This window comes from Canis aureus, chromosome 29, assembly GCF_053574225.1.
Source record: "Canis aureus isolate CA01 chromosome 29, VMU_Caureus_v.1.0, whole genome shotgun sequence".
Classification (NCBI taxonomy): Eukaryota; Metazoa; Chordata; class Mammalia; order Carnivora; family Canidae; genus Canis; species Canis aureus.
This window is the reverse complement of record NC_135639.1, coordinates 10,011,591-10,036,462: the sequence shown is the minus strand read 5'-3', so window position 1 is coordinate 10,036,462 and position 24,872 is coordinate 10,011,591. Positions and strand designations below refer to the sequence as shown.

The 24,872-nt window shown below is 48.5% G+C and overlaps 1 long non-coding RNA gene across 2 annotated transcripts; it reads left to right on the top strand.

The window, feature by feature from the left end:
- Positions 1-17,911: 17,911 nt before the first annotated feature.
- LOC144300770 (uncharacterized) lies at positions 17,912-23,356 on the top strand. Of its 2 annotated transcripts, none has more exons than XR_013367548.1 (4): positions 17,912-17,980; positions 20,322-20,508; positions 20,662-20,865; positions 22,501-23,356. It is a non-coding gene; the product is annotated as an uncharacterized LOC144300770 (long non-coding RNA). The 2 variants fall into 2 exon arrangements; XR_013367549.1 differs by lacking the exon at positions 17,912-17,980 and adding an exon at positions 17,991-18,273.
- The last annotated feature ends 1,516 nt before the right edge of the window (positions 23,357-24,872 follow it).

Below are 24,872 nucleotides of genomic sequence, written 5' to 3'. Positions count from 1 at the left end.
ATTCCCACCTTTGGCGGGCTGGCTTCTCTTAACCCTTCAAGACTTGGTTCTGGCATCAACTCCTCCAAGAAGCCTTCCCCAACTTCACTCTTCCACCCCCCTGGCCCAGTGGGGGTTAGAGATAGCTCTTCTACTCTCCTACAACCCTTGCACTCACCACATTGTTCTTCACTATACTCTTCTCTTGAGGGGTCTATCCTCCCCATTGGAGCCTTTGGTCCTACTCATCTTTTTATTGCCAATACAGTGTTTGGCTGTACATTTGTTGAATTTTTACCCAGAATCAACTACTCTGGGTAGGAGAACTCAGTGGCTTGTCTCCAAGCCCATGGGACTCCAGGGACTTCCACTGTCAGAAATGTGCTTAGCTTTCAACTTCTAAAGAAATTCATTCTAAGGGTGCCTGGATAGCTCAGATTGGTTAACCATCTGATTCCTGATTTCGGCTCAGGTCATGATCTCAGTGTCCTGGAATCAAGCCCTGAGTGGAGCTTTTCACTCAGTGGGGAATCTGCTTGAGGATTCTCTTTCTCCCTCTCCCTCTGTCCTTCCCCTACTTGTACTCTTGCTCTCTAAAATAAACAAATCTGAAAGAAGAAAGAGAAAGAAAGAAAGAAAGAAAGAAAGAAAGAAAGAAAGAAAGAAAGAAAGAAAGAAACTCATTATATTTTACACATTTGCCCCCTTCTTCCCCGTGCTATTTACCTGAATGCTACAAGCTACTAAATACCAGTCTGCAAGACAGACTATAAAATGTGCACATCTCATTGCAAAATGAAAATGCAGGGCTGCTTGTTCAAAAATTATCCAGAATCTCAAGATGATGAAAGCAGAGGACGAAACCAAGTACTAGCCTTTTCTCAGTGTGGGAACCTGGTGGCAGCACAGACCACAGACCCACGAAGCCCAACTGAGTCTATGCTTTCCAATGGGCTGCATGAAGTGCCATGCACCTAATGTCTACAATATTCAGCCTTCTGAGTCTACACCAAGCCACAGCAATTTCTGGGACCTGCCTGTTCCAACATCCTGGGTGCCATTATTGAGACTTTCTGCAGGGCTTCACATGTGATGAGCTCTGAAATAGTGTTCGATGGTGATTACAGAGAAACCAAGCACTGTTATCAACAGTTTCAAGTCTATTGGACAAAAGAGAACACAGTCCATTACAAATGCAGTAGTGTGAGACCAAGGGACAAAAAGCTCTTGCCAGCCATCCCCACCCCTGACTCGGCCAGAAGCAGCAGACAAGCAAAACCAAACTCTATATTTAAGGACCAGGAGAGGCAAGCAATCTAAAAAGACTTCATGGTTTAAGATAAAGGGTAAAAGAGAATGGGTATTGCCCTTGGAGAGTCAGAGTAAACCTCTGCCCACAGCCCCAGCTCTGCCCTGACCATCTTGATCTGAGCCTGAGAGCTAGCCCACAGCCCACACTCTGAAGCACACCACTTGTCTTACACGCCCATGTGGGCATCACCCCCAGACACAACAAACATCCTGCTCTCAGAATAATCTACATTCTGCTAACCACTCACTGTCAGGAGGAGATGACTCCATTTCTCACCAACGGCACACCCTGGCCAAGTAACAGGCCAGAAGGTACTGGAGAACTTTCTGATCCTAAGATGAAATGATACCTAGTAGCAGCTGCCCAAAGGTTGTTGGCCCACCATGCAGCTCCGATGCTCCTGTTGGAAAAATCCAATATACATCATTCTCAGCCTTGTAGCAGATGGAGAGGGGCTGGCCTCCCTGCAGTGACAGTATAATCGTCACTTTGGGCTCATTGTCTCACTCAGTCTTAACCCCCTTTGGGACAAGTGACAGCGAAAGGGCTCCACACACATGACCAACTAGCCAAGGTCACCCAGACATTAGCGAATCACAGGGCTGGCGTCTAAACTCTGATCATCTGGCTCTAATGCCTTTTCTCCTTCTAGTTCTCATAAGAACCAAAGAGAGAGAGGCCAGGAGGGCCCACTCAGAGAAGACACCCAGCCCTAGGAGCCCTAGAAGAGCACATGGGATCAGGCCAGACTCCCGTAGGGCCTGTTGAGCAGGAAGGCTCTGTGTGTGTCTCTCTTGCTTCATTTTAAATATCATCAAGGCTGGGGATCCCTGGGTGGCTCAGCAGTTTAGTGCCTTTGGTGCAGAGCATGATCCTGGAGTCCCAGCATCGAGTCCCATGTCGGGCTCTCTGCCTGGAGCCTGCTTCTCTCTCTGCCTGTGTCTCTGCCTCTCTCTCTCTCACTCTCATGAATAAATAAATAAAATCTTTAAAAAAATATATCATCAAGGGATGCCTGGGTGGCTCAGGGATTGAGCATCTGCCTTTGGCTCAGGTGTGATCCCAGGGTCCAAGGATCAAGTCCCACATCTGGCTCCCTACAAGGAGCCTGCTTCTCCCTCTGTCTATGTCTCTACCTCTCTGTGTGTGTCTCTTATGAATAAACAAATAAGGGGATCCCTGGGTGGTGCAGCGGTTTGGTGCCTGCCTTTGGCCCAGGGCGTGATTCTGGAGACCCGGGATCGAATCCCACGTCGAGCTCCCTGCATGGAGCCTGCTTCTCCCTCTGCCTATGTCTCTGCCTCTCTCTCTCTCTCTCTCTCTCTCTCTCTCTGTGTGTGTGACTTTCATGAATAAATAAATAAAATCTTTTAAAAAAATGAATAAATAAATAAATAAATAAATAAATAAATAAATAAATATAAAATCAACAAGAATGGAGCCTTAAATCACCATCAACAATAGTAAGAAAAGCCAAGCTCATGGATAGAGAACAGATTGGGGTTGCCAGAGAGAGGGGGGTGGGGAGCAGGCAAAATGGGTGAAAGGCACCTAAAGGTACAAACTCTCAGTTTTAGAATCAGTAAGCCCTGGGGATGTAACGTGAGGCAGGGCGCACGACGACCATGGTCAATACACCATGCTGTATATTTGAAAGTTGCTGAGGGAGTAACCAAGTATGGTGATGGATGGTAACTAATTGCGGTGCCGCTCCCCCGATATACACAAATATCAAATCACTTGGTACACCTGAAACTCATATCATATTGATGTGATGGGGTCAGTGATGATCTCATGATAAAAAGAGAGAGAGAGAGAGAGAAAGAAATGAGCCTGGAGCAGCCCAACACAGACCCCCAGGGATGGAAGCAGACAGGAGGCGGCTCGAGGGAGGAGACAAGCCAAGAAGAGGCCTGATTTTGGGCTCAGCAGACCCCCTGCCAGCCCTGCCAGGGTCCACAGGAAAGCGGAGGGGACTCTGGGGTTGGGGAGGGGTGAGAGGCGTCCCTCCTCCTCCAGCTGTCCCTGTGGTTCTCGGCCACGACAAGCAGGGCTCACCCTCCTGGGCCTGGTCCTCTCCTCCTCCACCTCGGCCCGGAGCCAATGCCACCGTTCAGGTCAAAACCGTATACCCGGCCGAGGAATCTACATTTTCACATTTGAACTGGCATGAGTTTGTGGGCTACGTGTTTTAAATTCTCCAAATGGACTCAGGTCTTACTTCGCCACACACAAACACATTCTGGTTTCGGAAGGTAGCAAACTAGGAGAGCTCCTGACCTGCGTCTCCAAGAGAGGACCCTCTCTGCCCTCCCTGCCCATCAGACGGCCTCCTCCTCCAGGGCCAGCCCGGGCAGTGCCAGGGGGGCTCCGATGGGGTCTTGCCCACCAACCCCTGCATCACAACCCCCAGAAGCCCGCACACCATGAGACAGACAACTGACCTGCTCAAGCTTACACAAATCTAAAAGGACCTCTGGGAAACAGTGCTAGGCCTGTCTTATACGTGCTACCTAAAATCGAAGCGAGACCCACATGTTTGCCCATACATCCCCTGGGGCCCCATTGCCCCGCTCAGATCCCTCCTTCCCACCATCCCCTCAATGGAAAACCATCACCAGTCCCCACCCCACCCCACACGCACAGCAGACACACCCCGTGTCCACGGCACATGTGGAACACTGCCCCCAGGTTGGCCCTGTGGTGGTAAATGCCATGAGGGCAGGACTGGGACCGGATTCATCTTGGTTTCCATAGATCCTGCCAGGGAGGACCTGGCCTAGGAATGCCCCCCCAGTGATTATCTTTCAATTTAGTCTAAATGTCATAAAGGTAGGAAGCAGGTCTCTACGTAATTTATCACTTCGGCACGTCCAGGACCTAGCATGACATGTGGCATGGGACGTGAAAGGAGTAGCTGGTGAATGAACACAAGGAGGGAGGGTCAGAATTCTCCAGAAAAACAGAATAGTGAGAGAGAGGGAAAGAAAGAGTGTGTGTGCGTACAGAAAGAGAGAGAGATTTTTCCCTTTGATGGTTAATTTTATAACGTCCACTTAACCAGGCCATGGGATGCCAAATTTGGGGGTTAAACATGATTCTGGGTGTGTCTGTGATGGCTTCTGGGTGAGATTAACATTTGAACCAGTAGCCTGAGTAAGGCAGATTGCCCTCCCCACGTGGGTGGTCCTCACTGGGGAGACCTTAAGGCCTGAAGAGAATGAAAGGCTGAGTAAGAAAGAATTTTCTCCCTGGACATGACTCTCTTTGAGCTGGGACATCTATCGGTCTTGCCCTCTGACTCAGACTCAGACTGAATCTGTACCCCCAGCCCTCCTGAGCCCAGGTTCCTTAGCTCCATAATTACATGAGCGCCAATGGGATCGCTCATATACAGAGACGTGTCTGTGGATACATATCCTCCAGGGACACCCTCACAGACATTCCCAGGAATAACAGCTAACCAAACATCTGGGTGTCCCCACTCCGGCCCCATTGGGCTGACGACACAAAATCGACCAGCACAGGGAGAAATTCAGGGAGGTAGGATTCCGAAATGGTCCCCAGATTCCCACCCCCTGCTGTACTCGCTCAGGGTGAGCCCTGCCCTCCGTGGCAAGTGAGACCACTGAACGTGAGGTGCCACCCCCTTGAAGAGATGACATTACACAACAGAGGGGATGGGACAGTCGCTCCTATTATCCCATCACTGTGTACAACTCCATCTCAGCAGACTGGAGAGAGAGTCGCCCTTCAAGGAGAGAGCTGCAGGGTGAGGGAGGTCACCCTCAAGGCGACCGCATGACCAGGTTCTGCACTCAGGACCCCCAAGGGCAGTCAGCAAGAAAGCAGAGGCCTCAGCCCCTCGGCCACAAGGAGCTGAACTCCGCTGACAACACCATGAGCTGAGAAGGGAACCCCGAGCTCAGGAAGAGGAAACTTTTGCCACATGCACATGACACTTGGGTGCTACACTTGGTGGTCCGGGAGGCCTGTGCAAAGTGGATGCAGAGAGCAGCTCGCCTGGGCCCCCTCTTCAGCAACAACCCCATAAGATCAAAGCTCAGCACGCTAGCTTGGTTTTTCTTTTAACCTAATACAAACAAATACTTTGATAGCCACGAAAGTGAAAAGGGCCTTATCTGCGTTACCCCTAATGGCATGGCTTATCTCCCTCCCCGTGTGAGACCCCACATTCCAGAAGACACTGCAGAATGGATGGGTGACACCGCTGCCTTCAGCAGCTGTTTGGAGGGTCTCAGTGGCCTCCCCCGGACGCAACCTAGGCCTTGTTACAGCTGTCCAGGAAAGAGCATCCATTGTTTCCAGCTAAACTGTGATAAATGGAGTCACAACTAGGGTCATTCCAGCATTTGTCTTCCTCCAAGCTCTTTTGTCACCCACAGTAAAACGTTCATCATTGTAGCTCCTGGTCACTTCGTGAGCTTATGCTTCCAATCACTCAAGAGAAAAACTAGAGGTTGCGTGCCCTGTGCTGTAATTCTCCAAGGCATGCGTTTTAATTAGGTACGCTGTGAGGCTGGCAGGGTCTGAGAAGACCTCTCTGCATTCATTCTTCCCATGGCTGGAGTGTTCTCTGCTTGTTGCATATAAAAATGTCAAGAAAAATGACACAGAAAAGGAAGGTGATTGGTAATGTGCATGTGATGGCATTTCACTCTGGGTGTGTGTATGCGTGTGTGTGCACGTGTGTGTTTAAAAATGAGAATGGTGAAGAGATCGACGGCACTGGAGCAGGAAGCAGACTTTTTAAAGGACCTACAGAGGCAGAGAAGACATCTCCAGTTTGGGCCATTCAACATTCATTCACCTTCCGTATCAGTCCCCAGATTCTTCTGGAAATGCAGCCTCTTCCCATTTTCAGCCTCTGGACCTTCAGGCGAAGTTGCCTCTACCCGTGTACTGAGGAGAGGCAGGCAACGAGGGCCTAAGTCAAAGCATCGCATTCCCCCAGGGACACATGGCCCGGGTAGGGCCACCAAAACAGTGACTCCTGCCGGTGTCCTGGAGGGAACTCCTCCTTTCACGCTGGACTTAAACAATGGAGAATGTGCGTCGAGGCTGGTGACAGCCTTTCTGCTGCTGCTTGGAGTCTGAACATAAAGTCAGCTCTACGAAGAGCAGAACTGAGTGATGAAGAGGAACTAGGGCTTCATAGCATCACCATATCAAGCCCTGGATCAAGCCATATCTGAAGCTTACTTTCTCACCGTTCACTTGAGGGGCCAGTAGATTCCTTTCACTGATTTTTCAGTTACTTATAAACAGAACATCTCTTATTAGGTAGACAAGGCGTCTCTTCAGTTTTTTAATAATACTTTGTCACATTTTATGGGCCTATCACAGATTTATGAATATGGGATTAGTTAAGTTCTCAGGGTATTTCATGAACATCAGGGTTGAGTCTTCCATCAGAGAATTAGTCATTCTTCCCTTGTTTTGTTCTTTACTAATTAACAATCTTGCAGTTAGGAAAGCTACACTAGTCTTTTAGCTACACTAACAGACTGTCCAACTGAAAGTGGCTTAAATTATTAGTTTCATATAACAATATGGGAAACTGAAGGTTTAGCCTCCCCAGAATTAGTTAGGTGGCTCAACACCACCACCAAACACCCCAGTTCTTTCTACCCTGTCATCCTCACATGTTGGTGGGTCCCCCCTCAAGGTCACAAGATGATTGCTTCAGCACCAGACATCATGTCCTCACATGACAGTGCCCCATCCAAGCAAGAAGGAAGAGGGTAGGAACAAAGGCACTTTCTCATCATAATGCTCCCTACCTTTGATCAGGAAGGAAATCTTTCCCAAAATTGCTCCCCTAACGCCCCATTATTGGCTAGGATGGGGTTGCAGTCCCCCATACATGACTCATCAGCAAAGAAGGATGGAATTTCCATGGATGGCTCTGACCAAGCTTAATTGGCCTAAGCCTTATTGAGGAAAAAGGGACATCAGTTCTTTGGAGACTTCTACCACGCCGGCCTCATCAATCCACCTTCTCTGAACCAAGACTAATATTAGATTATAAGAAGAAAAAAATACCAGGCAGGTGAATTCCAATTTTACCCAAGCCAGTCTCAGTGTTTTTCCTTGCCCTTAAAATCAGATCAGAATAAGCCGGAGGGAAAAGCACCAATGTTAAAAAAAAAAAAACAACTATATTTGGATCCCCTAGAGTGGGAAGGGATGAGTGAAGCCACAGGGCTGGGCCTGGCCTATGCATGATTTCACCTGCCCCCGGCAATGAATTCTAAAAATACAGACCTTTGACTGTCATGGATTTTAAATAGCAACTCCACATATATAATCTCCACTCTTTCCTTCCTACAGATTAATTTTTCATGACCAGGAAGGAATGACAGATACATTTTGCGTTAGCAGAACAAGTGAGGCTGACATTTGGAATCTTGGAGCGAGCATTTCCTGGTTATGTGGCCTGGGATGAGCTGGCTTGCCCCTCTGTGCCTCAGTTTCCTTACCTATAAGAAAAACATGTTAGTCATGTCTGCCTCCTCCATGAGGGTGCCCAATGGACACGAGTCGAATTTGGTCCTTCCCAATGATTAGGATCTTTTGGGTAAATATCAGTAGCCTCCAATGATTGGACATAGGTGGGGCTGTGTTCTCCTCCCCATGACTTCCCTTCCAGCTTACAACGGAAACTAATTCCAGACCAAATTCTGCTCTACACACAGACATTTATTAGAAAACTGGCACAAAAATGGTCTCCTGTTCTGTGAGCAAGAGGACATCTCAGCAGTCCCCCTTTTAGGTGCTTCAATCCCACTTGCATGAAGGGCTAATGTCACTCAAGGTCAATGTTACAAATATTCAAGCTTTGGACGTGGGCAATAAAGATCCTCCGAAGCATTGGCTGGACTGGGCTGGTTCCACATCAAGCCCGGGGCATCATTCCAAAGGGTATAGACTGTTGGACTCCCTGTGCATTCTTCTACGTGCTCACACAAGTGGGGATGTTTCGGCTTCATGCTGCAGGCCAATCCCCATACAGCGGGGACAAATGGAAAGTCATTTTCCTCACCTGTTACGCTAGTGACAAAAGCCCCTGGTTTTGATTGCAGGTGTACGGCTGAAGCCCTGCAGCTGGTACGTTGCCAGAGCGCCCTTTGGAATAATGTTTCAGATATGAGCTGATCACCTGCAGGGGTACCTTCCCGAGTGGAGCAGCTGATTGCGCCTCGAGCAAAGGTTCCATCTACCTGGGGCACACATTCAGACCTAATAGTCTAGGCTGAAGCACTGTAAGCCTTGTTGGAGACCACAGAGGATTCCTGGCTAATGGGCCCACAGCTGGCAGCACACAGACAGCAAGCGAGCAAGGAGGGAGGCAGGACAAAGCAAGAGGCAGGATTCCATAACCAACCTGGAGCCTAGTTGAGGTCCTCGTCTTCTGGCCACTTTGTGATGTCTTGAACAGCAGCATTAATTATATTATTATAGCATATTAATTATATGCTCCTCCTCCTTGAAAACCATCTCAAGCCCCCTCCTTAGCTTCTCACTCTCCCAGTGTGATCCAGCCCTCTTTCGGACTCTAGCCCCCACTACCCAATGTCAATCAGATACCTACCTGTGCCCTTGTTGGCATTATTCCCTCTACCCTGGATGCCCTCTCCACTCTCCTACCACAAGTCGGCTTAGTCTTTGGAAACCACCTCCTCCATGGAGGCTTCCCTGATCACACAGCCAAGGCAATGTTGAGGGCACAGACTCTGAAGGGAGGCTGCATGGGATTAAATCCTGGTTTATGACATATAGCTGCCGTCTGACGTTACCTCTCTGCCTTTGGTTTCATCATCAGTAAAATCGGCAAGATGAACAGAGTCCCGGGGGTTCATATGAGACCATACATGTGAAATGCTTTGCATGGTCACTGGCAAGCAGTAAGAGCCCAGGACATGTTAGGTATGACTCAGAAGAAAAGCCAAAACTGAATTCCTACTCCTTCTCGCTTGAGGGAATTGTCCCTGCTGGCCTGTGTTCCTGACCCTCTCCTCTCCCCCTCTCTCTCTCCACAGATGATATTTTCTGTCAACTTACTGATATGCACTTTTTTCAGCTCAGAAGGAAATCAGAAATGAAATACATACATATTTATAAACCACAATAATCCTATTGGATGTCATCATGACTCTACGATCAAAAGACATTGTAGGCCTTCCTCTCTATTATGACCCATCCAGTGCAAATATAAACTCTGAAAGTTGTCCTTGCTCACTTCTAGAAATGGGACTCTCCAACTTTGATGAGCCCATGACAGCATAGGAGGTGATAGAGGAATTCAGGAACCAGGCTACGTGACTTCAGACCCAGCACTCCATGTCTGTGTGTCTCAGTTTCCTCATCGCCAAACTTGAAATTAGGATAGAAAGGGTTTTAATGAAATGCAAGTACTCATAGAGTTTCTAGAAGGGCGCCTGGCTGGCGTGGATACCATTCACTAGATCTACTGGCCATTATCATCCATGGAAATCCTCCTATAGCGAAGCCAAGGTACAACATGCAACAGTGGAGAAAATTCTAGAGAAGGAGTTGGGAGCATCTCAGACAAAGTCTTATCTTGGGGGCAGCCCAGGTGGCTCAGCGGTTTAGTGCCACCTTCAGCCCAGAGCCTGATCGTGAAGACCCCGGATCAAATCCCATGTCAGGCTCCCTGCATGGAGCCTGCTTCTCCATCTCTCTCTCTCTCTCTCTCTCTCTCTCTCTCTCTGTCTCTCCATCACCCACCCCCCGTCTCTCATGAATAAATAAATAAAATCTTTAAAAAAATAAAAAGTCTTATCTTGGCTATCAACTCGCTCCATCGTGGAACAAGTCACCTTGGCCTTCCTAGACCTAAATGTCTATTGCCATGTGTCAAGAGCTGTGAAGGGTCTGAGACGTCACCCCAGCTGCAAGCTGACTCATTAGCCTGCCACCAGTTCACGAATGTTGGAAGGAGACACGAGACTCCTGGGTCAGAGCCTAAGGATGCTATTGTTCCCGGCATAGCAGGCGGGGCGAGCTTCACGCTGAGGATGGGCTGCCAGCAAGCTGCCTGACCTGCGAGGTGGACATTATCATTATTTTACCGGACAGCAAACGAACTTACCTTCTGCTCCAGAGGACAACACTACCTCCAGCCTCCAAGGCTATCTGCTGGACAAACACCCTTGAGGAGATAGTCTGAAACCAGAACTCTCAGTGGCCATGCTCACAGATGTGCGGAAACACCAGAGACCCATGGAGAATACACCCATTTCTTCCTGCCTCCTCTCAAGCTCTACTTGGGCTCACCATCCTGCCTTTCAGAACACTTCCTCTTGACATTCATGTTTTTCTTCATGAGACTCCTCACACCCTATTAACTTCCTTTCCCTTCCCACTACCTCCACCTGCGTGACCTCTACCCTGAAACTGGAGCAGGCACTACTCATGCTCTCTCTTCCCAATCCACCTTCCTCTACATCACTTTCTGGGAACATAGCTCTGATTGCATCATGACCCTGACCGAACACTGCCCGTGGCTCCCCTCTGCCTCCTGACCTAAGTGCCAACTGCCCCAACATGCTGCATGTTGTCTATCTGTCTCTGTTTCCTCATCGCCAAACTTGAAATTAGGATAGAAAGGGTTTTAATGAAATGTAAGTGCTCATAGAGCTTCTAGAAGGGCGCCTGGCTGGCATGGATACCATTCACTAGATCTACTGGCCATTATCATCCATGGAAATCCTCCTATAGTGAAGCCTTGTTCAGTAGTGGCGATCCTAAGGAGAGAGAGATTCTTATTTCTTATTCATTTTCTTACTCATTTTTCCAGCACTTAGCAAAAAATTCATGTACAATAAATTGCATAATGGACCTCCTAGCTCTCTCGTCTTTAGATTCAAAAGACATAAGTGTCCTGTAAGCATGGGATCAATTAGAGAAAAATAGCAAACAGGAAAAAGCCATTAAACCACAGATTTCCCTTTTTTGTAGTTTTGTTGTTGTTGTTGTTCTTCTTCTTCTTGTTTAGTGTTGGGGAGATGGCTGTATCTTAGGTTTCTGATAATTTATTTATCATTAGCTACAGCAACCTTTGTCCAATCAAAATCTCCCCTGAGACACCCTCAAAATGTAGGGCTGCTCCACATCCAAGGGTCAAGGGACTCGCATGGCTTCTGGTGAGGGAAGAGGGCAGCTCCCCAGTACTCCTCAGCCCGGAGAACTGAAACCCTACACTCAAAGGAAAGGTGCCTCATAAGTGGCCTAAACATAGCACATTTGGTCTGACAAGTATGATTGTACTTCTGGGGTAATAGGACAGAGCATTTTAATTCAGGGCTGCTCTTTTGTAAAATGCAAGACATATGGAGTGCAGAGAGGAGCTCCAAGGGAAGCCAGGGCCGGTCTTTCCAAACAGTCTCCGCCGCCCAAGAGAGGGGTGACCCCGCGACCCCCGTTGATCCCGCTCCCTGGCGTCAGCTCACACATCCCTGAAGAGTCCATTTCAAGTAATGGGCACTCCCCCCACCACCCCCCGACCCCCGAAAGACCCTCTGCAGTGCGCATCCCATGTTGCTCCGAATCTTCTGGGCTTCCTGGAATTTCTCTGAGCCATTTCAGGTTCTTCAGGAATCATCTTCAAACATCACACCTTGACATCCCAGCTTCGGGAGAGAGGGGCCTGCATCTGGCTCTCCTCCCCGGCCCGAGGCTTGGCCTGCCACCCTGCAGCTGGCCAGCAGCTCCTGGCTGGGGAAGTACCAGCCGCCCAGCTGTTCCCCGCTCCCTCACCCCCCCCCCCCATCAACACCAGAGAAACCCCTGATCGGGGGAGGAGGGGGGCAGGGAGGGGCTCAAGCAGGGCTGGGCTGGGCTGGAGCCAGCTCGCCCCAGTCCAGGAGAGCGCACCCTGTGTCTCTGTCCAGTGTCCCATGACGTCACGTTGGGAACCCAAAGTCCCTCAGGGCCAGGGTATTTACACCACGGAAATGGGCAGGCCCTGCAGATGGGGCCTCTGTGCACCCCCGTCGGAGCCACTGGTCGGGCACTTCCCAGCACGCCCCCATCCAGCTGATAACCAGCCCCAGGCTTCTCTCATCTCTGCTTGTCGCCGCGGATCAATAGAAACTCCAACAGCCCACGAGTCCTCTTACAGTAACCCCTTCGTGGAGTCCAACTAATTCAAGAAGCACGGCCCCTCCCATGGAGAGCTCGGCCGCCTTCCTTTTATCAAGCTCCGTCCTCTAGAACCATCTCTCATTTCATCCATTAAGGAAGGCACTTCCTAAGCCTTTCCCCCTCAGAATGGGCAATAAAACACCCGGGTCTTTATTGCTGTCTCTCTCCAGGCCCCCTTGAAATTACATTTTCCAGTCTACAGACATCTCCTCCGCCCCGAGGAAGCCCGGGAGAGAGGGGCCAGGTTTGATCGGGTTTCACCCTGTATTTTCGTTTGCAGTCTTGCGTGGACTCACATTCGAGAACGACTAGGCTTTACCTCTGCTAAAAATCTGCATGTTTTTGTAAGGGCTTGTGTGGAGCCTTTCAGGAGGTTGCGTGGCTTTGTGGATTCCCGGTTTCTGCAGCTCCCTCGCGGCCTGGGGGAGGCGCGCTCCTCTGTGCAGATCAAGGACACCCACCAAGGTGTGGTGTGTCCCTACGGGTCATCGTCTGTACCTGGGAGCACGCCAGTCCGGGATTGTGCCTTCTTTCTCACCACGGAGAAATAGAAGCACCAAGTGACAAACAGGCAGGACACCACCCATGGGAGGCCCTCAACCGACTGTCATCAGTACCTGATGGAGCCTCCAGAAAGACTCAGACCGACTACCAGTGAATTCACGGCCGGGTGGGAGACCATACCCATCTGTCACCGGTGCTTGCCTGGAACGAGGATGTCCCCTTTTACTTGTTGTGATACCGAAGTCCAGCATTCCACCTGGGTCTTACCGAGCAAAGTGGTCCTTAGCCCCTTGCCACCCCTCTCCATGGCTCCTCACCAGTCTGATCTCTACAAAGGATTGGCCATAAAGACTGGTATGCACACTTTTTTTTTTTTGGTAAGATTTTATTTATTTATTCATGACACACAGAGAGAGGCAGAGAAGGCAGAGGGAGAAGCAGGCTCCCTGCAGGGAGACCGATGCGGGACTCGATCTCAGGACCCCAGGATCACGACCCTGAGCTGAAGTCAGATGCTCAACCACTGAGTGACCCAGGCGTCCCAGGATGCACAGTTCTTAATAGGAAACTCCTGATGACCAAAAATCTTTCACAGCCCTTAGCAGTGGAGCAAAGCAGGCACACTTTGGTCACTGTGACAGGCAGGTGGGATGGACAAAAGAGAACAGGTTTAGGAGCCGGGCACCTCCCTGCTCCTCAAGTCACAACTATCACCTTCTCCAGCTCCACGTGTGATCCACTCCCATGAAAGGCACCACGTGGTGAAAATTGTATCTGCCCTAGCAGGGAGGAAATGGAGTGTGAGCTTCAGTTCATTACAAACATGTCTCCATGCTTCGGGGTCAGAAGGAAACCCCTAGGATCATCTTCAACATTTTTCCAACCAGCAGACCAGTCTTGATTGCTAAGCAGAAGTATCCTTGGCTGGAATGGAGAGAGAGCGAAGGCGGCTGGAGTATGTGTGTGCACACGTGTATGTGTGTGTACCTGTGTGGGCATGCAAGCAGATAGACTCTGGTGCCAAGGCAGGGAGCCCATGGGTAGGCATGACCCAACAAGGTTGAGCTGATGGGTGGATTGAAAGAGACAAAGGTCACTCATTCCCCCATGAGCGATCAGAAGTTCCAGCTGCATCACTAACTGGAAGAGGTTAGGAACCTCTAACACAGTGAAAGCCGCAGCGAAATGATCCTAAGCTTTGCTGGAAGCCAGCTTTTCAGTAAAACCTCGCATACAAATTTGTCTCTGAACAGTATCCAGCCCCGTTTTTTCCATTCAAAGAATTTTCAAATCCATTTCCTTTTGCAAACATCGTTTGAATGGGTGCATCGTGTGGGTATTATGCCGGTGGCCACACTTTCTGGGCGTGTGTGTGTGCGTGCGCATGCGCGCATGCGTGCACGTGTATGTGTTTAATCATGATGCTTGCCCTTTTCTGTGTTTAAGGCAACCTTTTACGGGCATAAGTACACAAGCCAAGTCACAATTTGGCAGCCCTGAGGAACAGCTTAGTACCATAATGTACCCACCCAACTCAATTTTGCACCAGAAAAAAATATCTCTATACTTGGTGCAGAGCTTTGGGATGAAAGCAGGAATTTTCTGACCCAGAGTACAATATCAGAAACATAGTGGCAAGGACCCAGGGGAGAGCACAGATACAGAAACTCAGTTGATCATCCTCAGTTATTAAAAGAAAGAAAAGGAAAGGAGAGGAAAGGAAAGGAAAGGAAAGGAAAGGAAAGGAAAGGAAAGGAAAGGAAAGGAAAGGAAAGGAAAGGAAAGGAAAGGAAAGGAAAGGAAAGGAAAAAAAGAAAGAAAGAAAGAAAGAAAGAAAGAAAGAAAGAAAGAAAGAAAGAAAGAAAGAAAGAAAGAAAGAAAGAAAGAAAAAAGAAGAAAAAAGAAAAGATGATGGCCAAAGGAAAACTCCAGGCCCCACATACTCGTTGTTATAAAACTACGTTAAAGGAGGGGTGGGGGGTCACCTGGGTGGCTCGGTCAGTTAAGTGTCCAACTCTCGGTTTTGGCTGCGTCATGATCTCACAGTCAGGGGATCAAGCCCCTCATCCAGTTCTGTACCCAGCAGAGTCTGCCTCAGATCCCGTCTCCCTCTCCTCCCCATTCTCTGACTCTCTCTCAGATAAATAAATAAATAAAATCTTCAAAAAAAAAAAAAAAAAAAGATGTGAAAGAATTTTGTCAACAGAGTTGCAGTTTTTAACAGCTGTGGCCAGGGCCCTGGCGGTCTTCTGTCCGTGGCAGTTATGGCAAGAGTTACTCCGTGTGATGGCGGAAAGAGACTCCCAAACTGTTGAGACCACAGTGGCTGCCTCTGGAGAGAAAGGTGGGAATGATCTGGAGGGGGATGCAAGGTCTCCTCTGGGTGCTGGCACTGTTCTATTTCTGGACCCAGGTGGTTCTGACACCACAAATTCAAGTGTCTGCTTTGTAGAAATTCGCCTGTTCTGTGCACACTCCTGCAACAGCGTTACCTTTCTTTTCTAATTTGTCTTGTTTTTAATTGTTCGGTCCCATCCCTTCACATTACAAGAGAGCAAACGGAGACCCCCATGGCCAAGTTACGGAGCAGGCATAGGGCTAGATCTGGGCACCCTCGTTACCAGCATGCTCTCTATCCACCAAAATTTAATACTTACTACGTGGCCTGCTGTGTGACATGGGTCTTGAATGCTTCCAAATGGTTTGGGAACCATCACTAAGGAAAGTGTCTTAAGCTTCATGCCATTCCTAGGTCCCTGCACACACATGCTCACATGTGCACGCACACACACACACACACACACGCGCTAAAATCACAATAGATGCCATCAGCTCATCTTGGCCTGTGCACCAGACCGAGAGTCCCTCACTGGCTCTGGTAACATAAAGGAGTGATCCTGCTGGAGCTGAGCTCCCTGGCCCGGCCTTTGAGGCTGCGCTCTTCTATCTCAAAGTCTACTCTCCTGCCTTCAACACCTGCCAGGGGCTCCTTGATTGGAGGACCTACAGCCTTCTGTTTGTCCTCTCCTCCACTGGCTCCTCTGGGTGAGAAACTGCTCACACCGATGGAGGTGTCCTCCTCACCCCTGGCCCGGCCAAGACCTCTCCGTTTCCAGGAGTGGTGTGGAGGCAGATAGAGAGAAGAGAGAAGGGAATTCGGTCAAATGACAAATCAACAATTAAGCACCAATTCGATTCAGAAGCTAAGCGAAGCTGGACAACTGCGAAAACCAACTGAGTCAAATGTCCAAGGTGCTGATCCTCTAGGGAAAAATCTTCCCAGGAAACACAATACACATTGTTTAAGAAAGACAGAAAAACTGGGGGATGCAGAGGGATTGGGGAGGACTTGATTGAACGGCAGAAACTCAGTGTCCAAGAGGTGAGTGGGAGGTACAGTTGGCCAAGAGACAACAGCATCAGAGGGACGCGGCAGGACTGGCAGTCAGGATCCCCTACAAGGCTCTCCTACTCTGACTTCATTCCCCGACTGCCTCTCTCCAACTGGAGAGCTGAGCGAGATGACCCTGAAGCTTCCCTCTTGTTCTCAGGAGCTTCTTAATTCAGAAAATAAATGGCAACTATCACAAGCAACCAAAAAAATACACATTCCTGGAGAAGAGCTTTGCCTGCACTGGGGGGCTTCATGCTCTGGAAAGGAAGGATGTCTGGAGAGTCAAGAGTGACTTATTCATGTAAAATGCAGAAGGAAGCTAACTGCTATGATACTAGAGATTTTTCCATGTAAATACTCTCATGTAAAGCCCCTGATCAAAAATTTGCATATTTGGGCTCTCTTCAACTAGGGCTTGCCTATACTTAGGAAAGTCACTTTGACTGCTAGGAATTCTTAAACAGAAGCTAAATGTTGGCCCTTACACGTTAGTCTTTGTATGAATATTCAGCTTTTTAAAAAATGGCCCTAGGCCCTTAAAATGTCAGGCTATTCACACTAGGAATTCACAGCTGACCTCCACAAGGCCAAAGACTAGGGGACCAATTTTGGCCTGGACTCCAACAGAAAAATTCAGCATCAGTGTTGACACTCGAGATTACTGCTCCTACTTTCTGTTTTCTTAGCAATGAAATCCACAAACGTTTCACTTCTGAACCTTTGCCCAGTTTGGAAGCTGAGCCATCAGACTGAGCTTTATCTTGTGAGGGTTAACAGGTTTGAATCCAAATATAGCAGTCCTATATACCTATCAGGATTTATTATCTATTTATGTCCACGTCTGCACTGACATAGTTTTAACGGCCACTGTTTTACCAGAAACCAGGCAAACCCAGATACTGTGGTTTTGACAACGTTGATATTGAAAAGAAATATGTTATTTCTCCGATGTAGCTCTGGAATGAAGTGACCACAAGTGAGTCTGTTTCTTATAAATTTAGAGGTTGTTAAGTGCGACGAGAGGCCTCAACCAGTCCCCTCATTTACTAAAGAAGAAGCATGCTCAGTGTCACACGTTGTCCGTGGCAAAGGGTACCCAGAACCTCTGTCCAGAGTGCCTCAAACCATGCCACATTGCCCACTCCACTTAGCACCAGACATGCAAAGAAGGCTGCTTCCCAGAGGGGGCATGTTGCCCAGCGGACGTGCTCACAGTTCTATAAAGGCAGAGGAGGTTAGGAGAGTTTGGCTTTCAGTCATGCCCATCCCCTACTCCTCACCTGGGCACCCAGAACATTAGTAGTTCTACCCAGAAGCTCCAATCAGCATCCTGCAGATAGCCCTGCCAGTAGAGCAGCCCTAGGGTGGCAGATTGGTACCCAGTGACCACTGGTACCCAACACCATTCTACTCCCCTTCTTAGAATGCCTACTTGAGTGGTAGAGGCTAGAAAGCTACAAACTACATTTCCCAGACTCCTGTGCAACTAGGGTTGCAGATGTCACTTAGTCTCAGCCAATCAGATGCAAGCATGTATGTTTGGGGAAGTAGAAGTAGGTAGAAGGAGGTGGAAGTAGTACTTCTACTGACTCTCTCTACTGGTAAGCGTAGCCTTAGAGCCATTTAGCTTTCCTGTAGCCGTGCTAGGTCTCGAGCTTCATAAGTGTAAGGGCATCTATTTTGCTGCTGTGGATTATGGCACATATGGGCCGGTTCTGGAGCTGGTGGAAGCAGCGGTGGCCTCCTGCTTGGAGGGGCTTCTGGATTGCAGGAGCCAGTGATTTCCTTTTCATAGAAGAGCCCATATTTCTTTGGCAGTCTTCTGCACTCCAGATTTGATATTGGTCCTTGGATGCTCAACCTAGCCTGCTTCCTCAGCCTTCTCCACGATTCTGTAAGCCATTTAATACTTTGGGAGAAACATAGCAAAACCAAAGACACTTCTTGCTTAAACAACATGAATTGATTCTATTCTCTGTAACTGAAATGTGAGTGATACATCTAGAGAGGGGGACCTAGACTGATGTACCCCTCACTACTGAACACTCACCAAGAGCCAGAGAAGTGACACACCTGATTCCTAACCTGGTTTCAGGGTTGGGATGATCATCAAATGCCCTGAAGCGATGGGGGTACGGGGACCCCTGAACAACATTGCCTGGACTCCTACTTCCAACCCTATCACTTATTAGCAAATTACTTAACTTCTTTGCATCTTGGCTTCCTTACCTATAAAGTGAGGATAAAATAGTCCATAACTCATAGGATTGCTGTAGAGGTTCAATTAGCTCATATATATGTAAAATGCTGGTGAGGGGCAAATGTGAGAGAACCATTAGCTGCCACCAAAGATTTCTGCCATCATAAAGGGCAAGTTGGATTTTAATATGTGTGTAAACTAGTCTCTTGCCCCTTTCCAGACATGCTGGTGTTCAGAATAAGATGTCAGACTGGCCAGTATTAACAGATTCAGGCATCAATGGCAAAAGCAGCCACAGTGTGACAGTAAGACCCCAAACTTGAAGTCTCTGGGCCTGGATGTCACTCCCAATTCTATATCTTTCTACTTTGGCGAACTTGACCCTCAGTCCCTTGAAATCTTTGAGCCTTTGTCTCTTTGTGTGTAAAAATTCACATTACCGTCTAGCTCAGGGGTTGTCCTCGGGTTAAATGAGAAGGAAAGACCTAGCACAGCTTGAGAACAGAGCATTTCAGCCATCAGGCTTCCTTTGGTTGAGGTGACAAAGCTCCATTCAACATAAATGAGCAAAAAGTGTGATGCCACTAAGTGGTTAGTGGGCTGTAAGGAGGGTTCATACACAGGGCACACAGTAAGTTCAAAGATGAGGCTAGTATCTCTCCATTTCCTTTCTCTGCCAGGGCTTCCACACACATCAGCACATTCTCCCTCACTACAGACTAATTTAGAGCTTCAGTGATGGAGAGAAACTGGCTTTAATGTTCTGTCCAGCCTAGGGCGACTAACTGGGGATGGCGGGGTTAGCCAGGACATGGAACTTTTTGTGCCAGAACTGAAAAAGTCCTGGACAAACTGGGACAAGTTGGCCACCCTCATCCATTCCCAAATCCAAAAGTAAGGGACTGATTGGCCCAGCCTGGGTCAGCGGCTACCCAATACCACCTGACAGTGGCCAACAGTGCTGGTCACACTAGAACATGTTAGCCCCTGCAATAGTCATAAGAATTTGGGGTGCGTCCATGCCCCAGGTTGATAGGACAGGAGGGCACCAGGCAGAGAATCCCATAAATATGCACCATGGACCCAGGGTAGGGACTCAGTGAAGGGTCCTGTATTCTTTCATTCAACATGCATTAAAACAGCCCCATTTCAAGATGTCTATAAGACAACACTCAAGAACTCAGTGGAATCTTTTGATCCCAGAAAAAAAATGCAATGGATTTGCATTTACAATCTGTGCTTCAAAGTCAGAGCATAAGGTAAAAGTCACATAGAATCAAACTACATACCTACCTATGAGCCTTGTACTCTCACTCAACACAGTGCGATGCTCACTTAAGAGAAGTGTGCTGGACCTGGGGCCACCATAGGAAGAACAGGTTTTCACCATCCATCACAAAGTCACTCTGGGACATGGATTCATTGGATGAAAGGTGGTGGACTAGCCCACACAACCGAAATCGTTATTTCTCCCTTGTCTAGAAGTCGCAGGCAACATGGTGATTTCAGATGCTGGGAGGTTATGAGATATACAGGAAAGATTAAGGCTGTAGGATCTGAGAGGGACAAACAGAAGCATTAAGTAGCATGCAACCTTCAGAAATAAAAAATCATTAGATGGATGAAATGGAGCCTTTATCCTCCACAAAACAAAGATTTCTTTGTGGGGTTTTTTGGGGGTGGGGTGTTTTGCCCTTTTCATAAAGAAGACTTTCCACTGGTTATTTTATATCATTCATCAGAACAAGTGACCACCACCAAAAACCTATGCAAACAGTAAGGATAGTGAAAGCCCATCCTGTTGGGTGAAGGCACATCATTCATTCCCACCTCCAGCCCTTCGGACGGCAGCACACACAGCAGGAATTCAGGACAACAGAGAGGAAGCTTGAATGGTGGAATACAGATTGGACCAGAAAAGCGTCACGGGTAATTTTAGTTCCTTTCCTTACTGTAGCTGGGGAAACAGGCAATTGCCCTAAGTGGTTTAAAACATGGATGAGCTGTTCCTTTTAGAGAAACTGTGAGGGTAGATTACACCTGTGATTGGTTTCTCCTCTTCACCCCAATTTGCCTGAACAGGTGGGAAGGAGGTGCCGGCGAGTTCCGACTCATCCCCAGCTGGGATCTGCTGGCCCTATCTGAGGCCTGGTCTCCATTGAAACCACTGCTCCCAACAGCGTCATCTCCAATAAAGGTTGATCATCTTCCAGGCCCAATACAGCTTTCTTGAGAACAACTTGACCCTCTCGAGGTGTTCAGACCACCTTACCTGAGGGGTCTCAGGTAAATAGGTTAATTGCACCTTCCATCCTTGCTGCCTCTTCCCATCCAACAGCCCCCCGGTCATTCCAGCACACTCCCTCTCTACTGCAGTCCCGTTACCTGGAAGAAGCTTCGCCATGCCCATGAACAGCCCTCCTACACCCGTCTCCCCAAATACCTGACCCCTCATCTCCATCATTTTTCCTCACTCCCATTCAGCCACCAGATGGCCTTCACCACAGGAGGCTCCCCCTCTGATTACAAATTCCAGATGAGATGGGAGCTTCCCTTCATTTCGGCTTTCTCTTTCAAGGACTCTCAGCACCCCATTGATTCGCCCTCAGTGGGTCCCATTGTGGGTCCCAGACCCACCTCACTTTTCTCCATCTTTCCACTGCTTTCCATATTCAACCTGAGTTCAATGCTTTATTCACGCTTTCTCCTACCCACAACCTACATTCCTCACCCGTTCCTCCACCTCTGTCACCAGGTGAAACTTAAACACCAAATCCACCCAATGCTGGCTTCTTCCCACACGCACTCAGACCACAGAGCATAGTTGGAGCAAATGGCATACCCAGGGTGGTGCCATCATGAAGTCACACTCAGCACCACCGCCTGGGTCTTTCATTCTGCCTGGAGTCCCTGAATGGTTCAACTTTCCAGTCTCTGCAAGAATTTTTTCAAACTTGCATTCTGGGCAAACTTCCCATCTACACTATACCCTCCTGACTCTTGGTAGGTAACAGAGAAAGAAGACGACTTAGTAAGAGGGGAATGTCTTCAAAGTCCACAAAATCTCCAAACCTGCCTGTCCTTCCCACCATCCCTCTTCCCACCCAAGGGGAGCCTCTTTCCCCAAGATCTGGGCTCTAGCCTCTTCCTCATCTTAAAGACCCATGCTATCGGTCAGCTCATCACCCAGCACCCGCCCTGCATCTTCAACCTCTCCTTCACTAGTGACCCTTCTAACAGTGTTTAAGCCTCTCAAGGCTCTTATGCCTTAGATCAAACAAGTTCCCCAGCAACTCATCCCTGCCAGCCACCACCAGACCCATAGCCTCCAATCATGGCCAGATTTCTTAAATGGAGACTCGTGTTTCCCAACCCTCATCTGCAGATCATGTGAATCACAGGCATCCAGGAAGTTTAAAATATTCATATACATGTATATGTATACACACATGTATATGTATGTTTAAGATACACAGACAAATATAGAGACATATATTTTATGTATATTCTGTACATACATAATATTCTGTTTATTTTATATATAGATAAATACATAGATATATATATAGAGAGAGAGAGAAGCCAGATACTGAAGGTTATATATTGTATGATTCCACTTATATGAAATTTCTAGAAAAGACAAAACTATAGAAACAAAAAGTAGGTCAGTGGTGGCCTGGGACCATAGATGAGCAGGGATTAACTATGAATGGGCAGAAGGAAACCTTTTAGGGTCATGGGAAATTTCTAAACCTAGGTTGTGGTGATGGCTGCACAACCCTATAAATTTACAAAAGTTCAGCAAACTATATACTTAAAATGGTTGAATTCTATGATGTGTAAATTACATCTAAGTAAAAGTGTGTTTTGTGTGTGTGTGTGTGTGTGTGTGTGTGTGTGTGTGTGTGATTTTTTTTTCAGCCAGAAGGCAGAGGTCTAAGAGGACCAAGCTAGGGCATAAACAGGGAGTTTGCACAGAAACAAGATGAGTCCTGCCCCTCACACTGGATGAAGAGTCCCAAGCGGATGGGGGATGAGGGGAAGACTAGGGTTGCAAAATGGGTGAAGGAGATCAAGAAATACAAACTTCCAGGTAAAAAATAAATATGTCATGGGGGTGTCATGAAGAGGATGGGGAACACAGTCAATAATCTCGTATTGACTTTATATGGTGACGGATGGTAACTAATCTATGGAGGCGGTCATCTGCCAACACATACAAAAGTTGAATCACTATGTTGTACACCTCCAACTGATACAATATTGAATATCAATTATGCTTCAATTATGAAAAAAACATTCCCAAGTTGGGAGGGAGGGAGAGTCAAAAATAGCAGGTCCCTAAGAAGGAGTCCCAAATTACAACCTCCCCACCCCAAGATTCAAGTGTGGCAGGAAAATGAGAAAATTCAAGGATGATTTCTGGAACCCTGGACTGGAGGGACCTATGCACCCCCTCCTAGGCAGAGCCCCCAAGAACATGGCTCAACTCCAGTAAGAAAATGACTGCACCGTGTGTAAGCAGTTTCATCCCCCAATCCCCGGAAAAGTCCCCTGCCCCTAGTGTGAGAGCAGCAGAAGTTTCTGGGTGCCCTGACAGAAAAGCATGACACCTGGAGGAGGCTCAGGGAAGGGAATGAGGATGATGGACAGTTCAGCGGAAGTCAGTATGAACAGATGGCTAGTAAAAGCCTGGCTTCTGCAGCCTCATCACCTTGGGGTCTCATCACCCCCCACCTGCTGGATTTTCAGACCCAACCCCAAGAAAAGAGGAACATTTCCCCATGCTGACTGATTGGATTTCTGCCAATTCTGAGGTTCGAACTAGACATTAAACTGAGAATTTAGCTAAATAGAGGAATTTGCCTTTGGATGTTTGAGTTGAGGATCCTCTATGCAGAGAACTGGGCATCACCCACAGGGTAAGCAAAGAGGGAGAGCCGCCCCCTCCCCCCCATGGGACAACTACCCCAGCTCTCCCAAGTGAATAAACTAACCCAGGAACTTTGTTTTTCCTAGATTAACATGGAGAAACAACATAGGAGCCTCTTAAAGCAACAAAGAGAGTCAGTGCTCAGCACTGAGGGTTTTTCCCTTTCCCCACCAAGTCAGTGCTTCATCCTTGCTGGGTGCCAGAGAATGTGGCAGCCGGGAGAGGAGCGCATTATCTGGGGGAGATAAGGCAGGGCCTGAGAAAGTGGAGATAGAACCGAGCTGGAGACGGTGTGGAGGGAGATGCCTCGACCGCCTGCCTGGCCCGGGCCACAGCCTCACCCCATCCCAGTGGCCCTGGCCCGGCGGGATCCCAGCCCCAACCCACAGCCAGCGTGAGCCCCGAGCAGCATGCAGGGCTCCGGGAGCCTGACCCTTCCGTGACCAACCTCCAACGAAATCCTGGGTCCCAGCAGGTTGAAACCAATTAAAGGCAGAGAAGTGGGGTGCTCAATAATCACGTGCCTCTGGGCAAGTCACCTCTCCCAGCCTGGGATCCCCCCCTGGAAACTGCTGGGCACGGTAGGGAGAGTGGGATGAGGGCAAGCATAGATCTTCAGTACCATTCTGCAGAAAGGGAGCCCTGATTCCCTCTCAGACCTGTCAAGCCAGGCCCCGGCCGCATCCACCCACACCTGGACGGAAAGGGCTTGGGTAGAGCCTCGTCCCACCAGGGCTCAGACCCCCAGGCTGCCCCCACCCCGGGGACACTGCTCCCTCTCCCCCTGCCCGACCGGCACTGGGGCTGCGGGCTCCTCCCCCGAGCTGTCACAGTTCTTGCTGGCAGGGCAAGACTGCAAATATTCTTTCCTCGGAGAATACATGGATTAAAAGGTTTATTTCTCTCTTCTGAGCAAAAAGACCAGGGTAAGGAAGACACAAGCGCCAAAAATGGAAATATAACCAAAAATCGACTTGTACCGTCCCCCGCCGATGAAAACGATCGCCCAGGCGGATAATTTCCTTTTTCTCTTATGAGCAAGTGTCAGGACAATACAAAGAGATACCCCGGGTCTTGACAATTCACTAGCACTACCTGCGGGGCCTGACGCTCCGGGCCTGTCTCCCATGAGATCTGAAAAATCAATAAGGAATCAACAGCTAAGCTACCCGTCCTCCTCGGCCAGGGGAGAAGTATTAGTGAGGCTTATCACTGGGGAGCCGGAGGCCTGATCATAATCCTGATTCTGACCACAAATCCCCACATCGGAGGACACACTTCTGGGCACTTCCTTTCCTGACTCTCCTTCTTTCCCAAAGCCAGCAAGGTCTTTATTTCTTCAACAAACCTGTATACTACC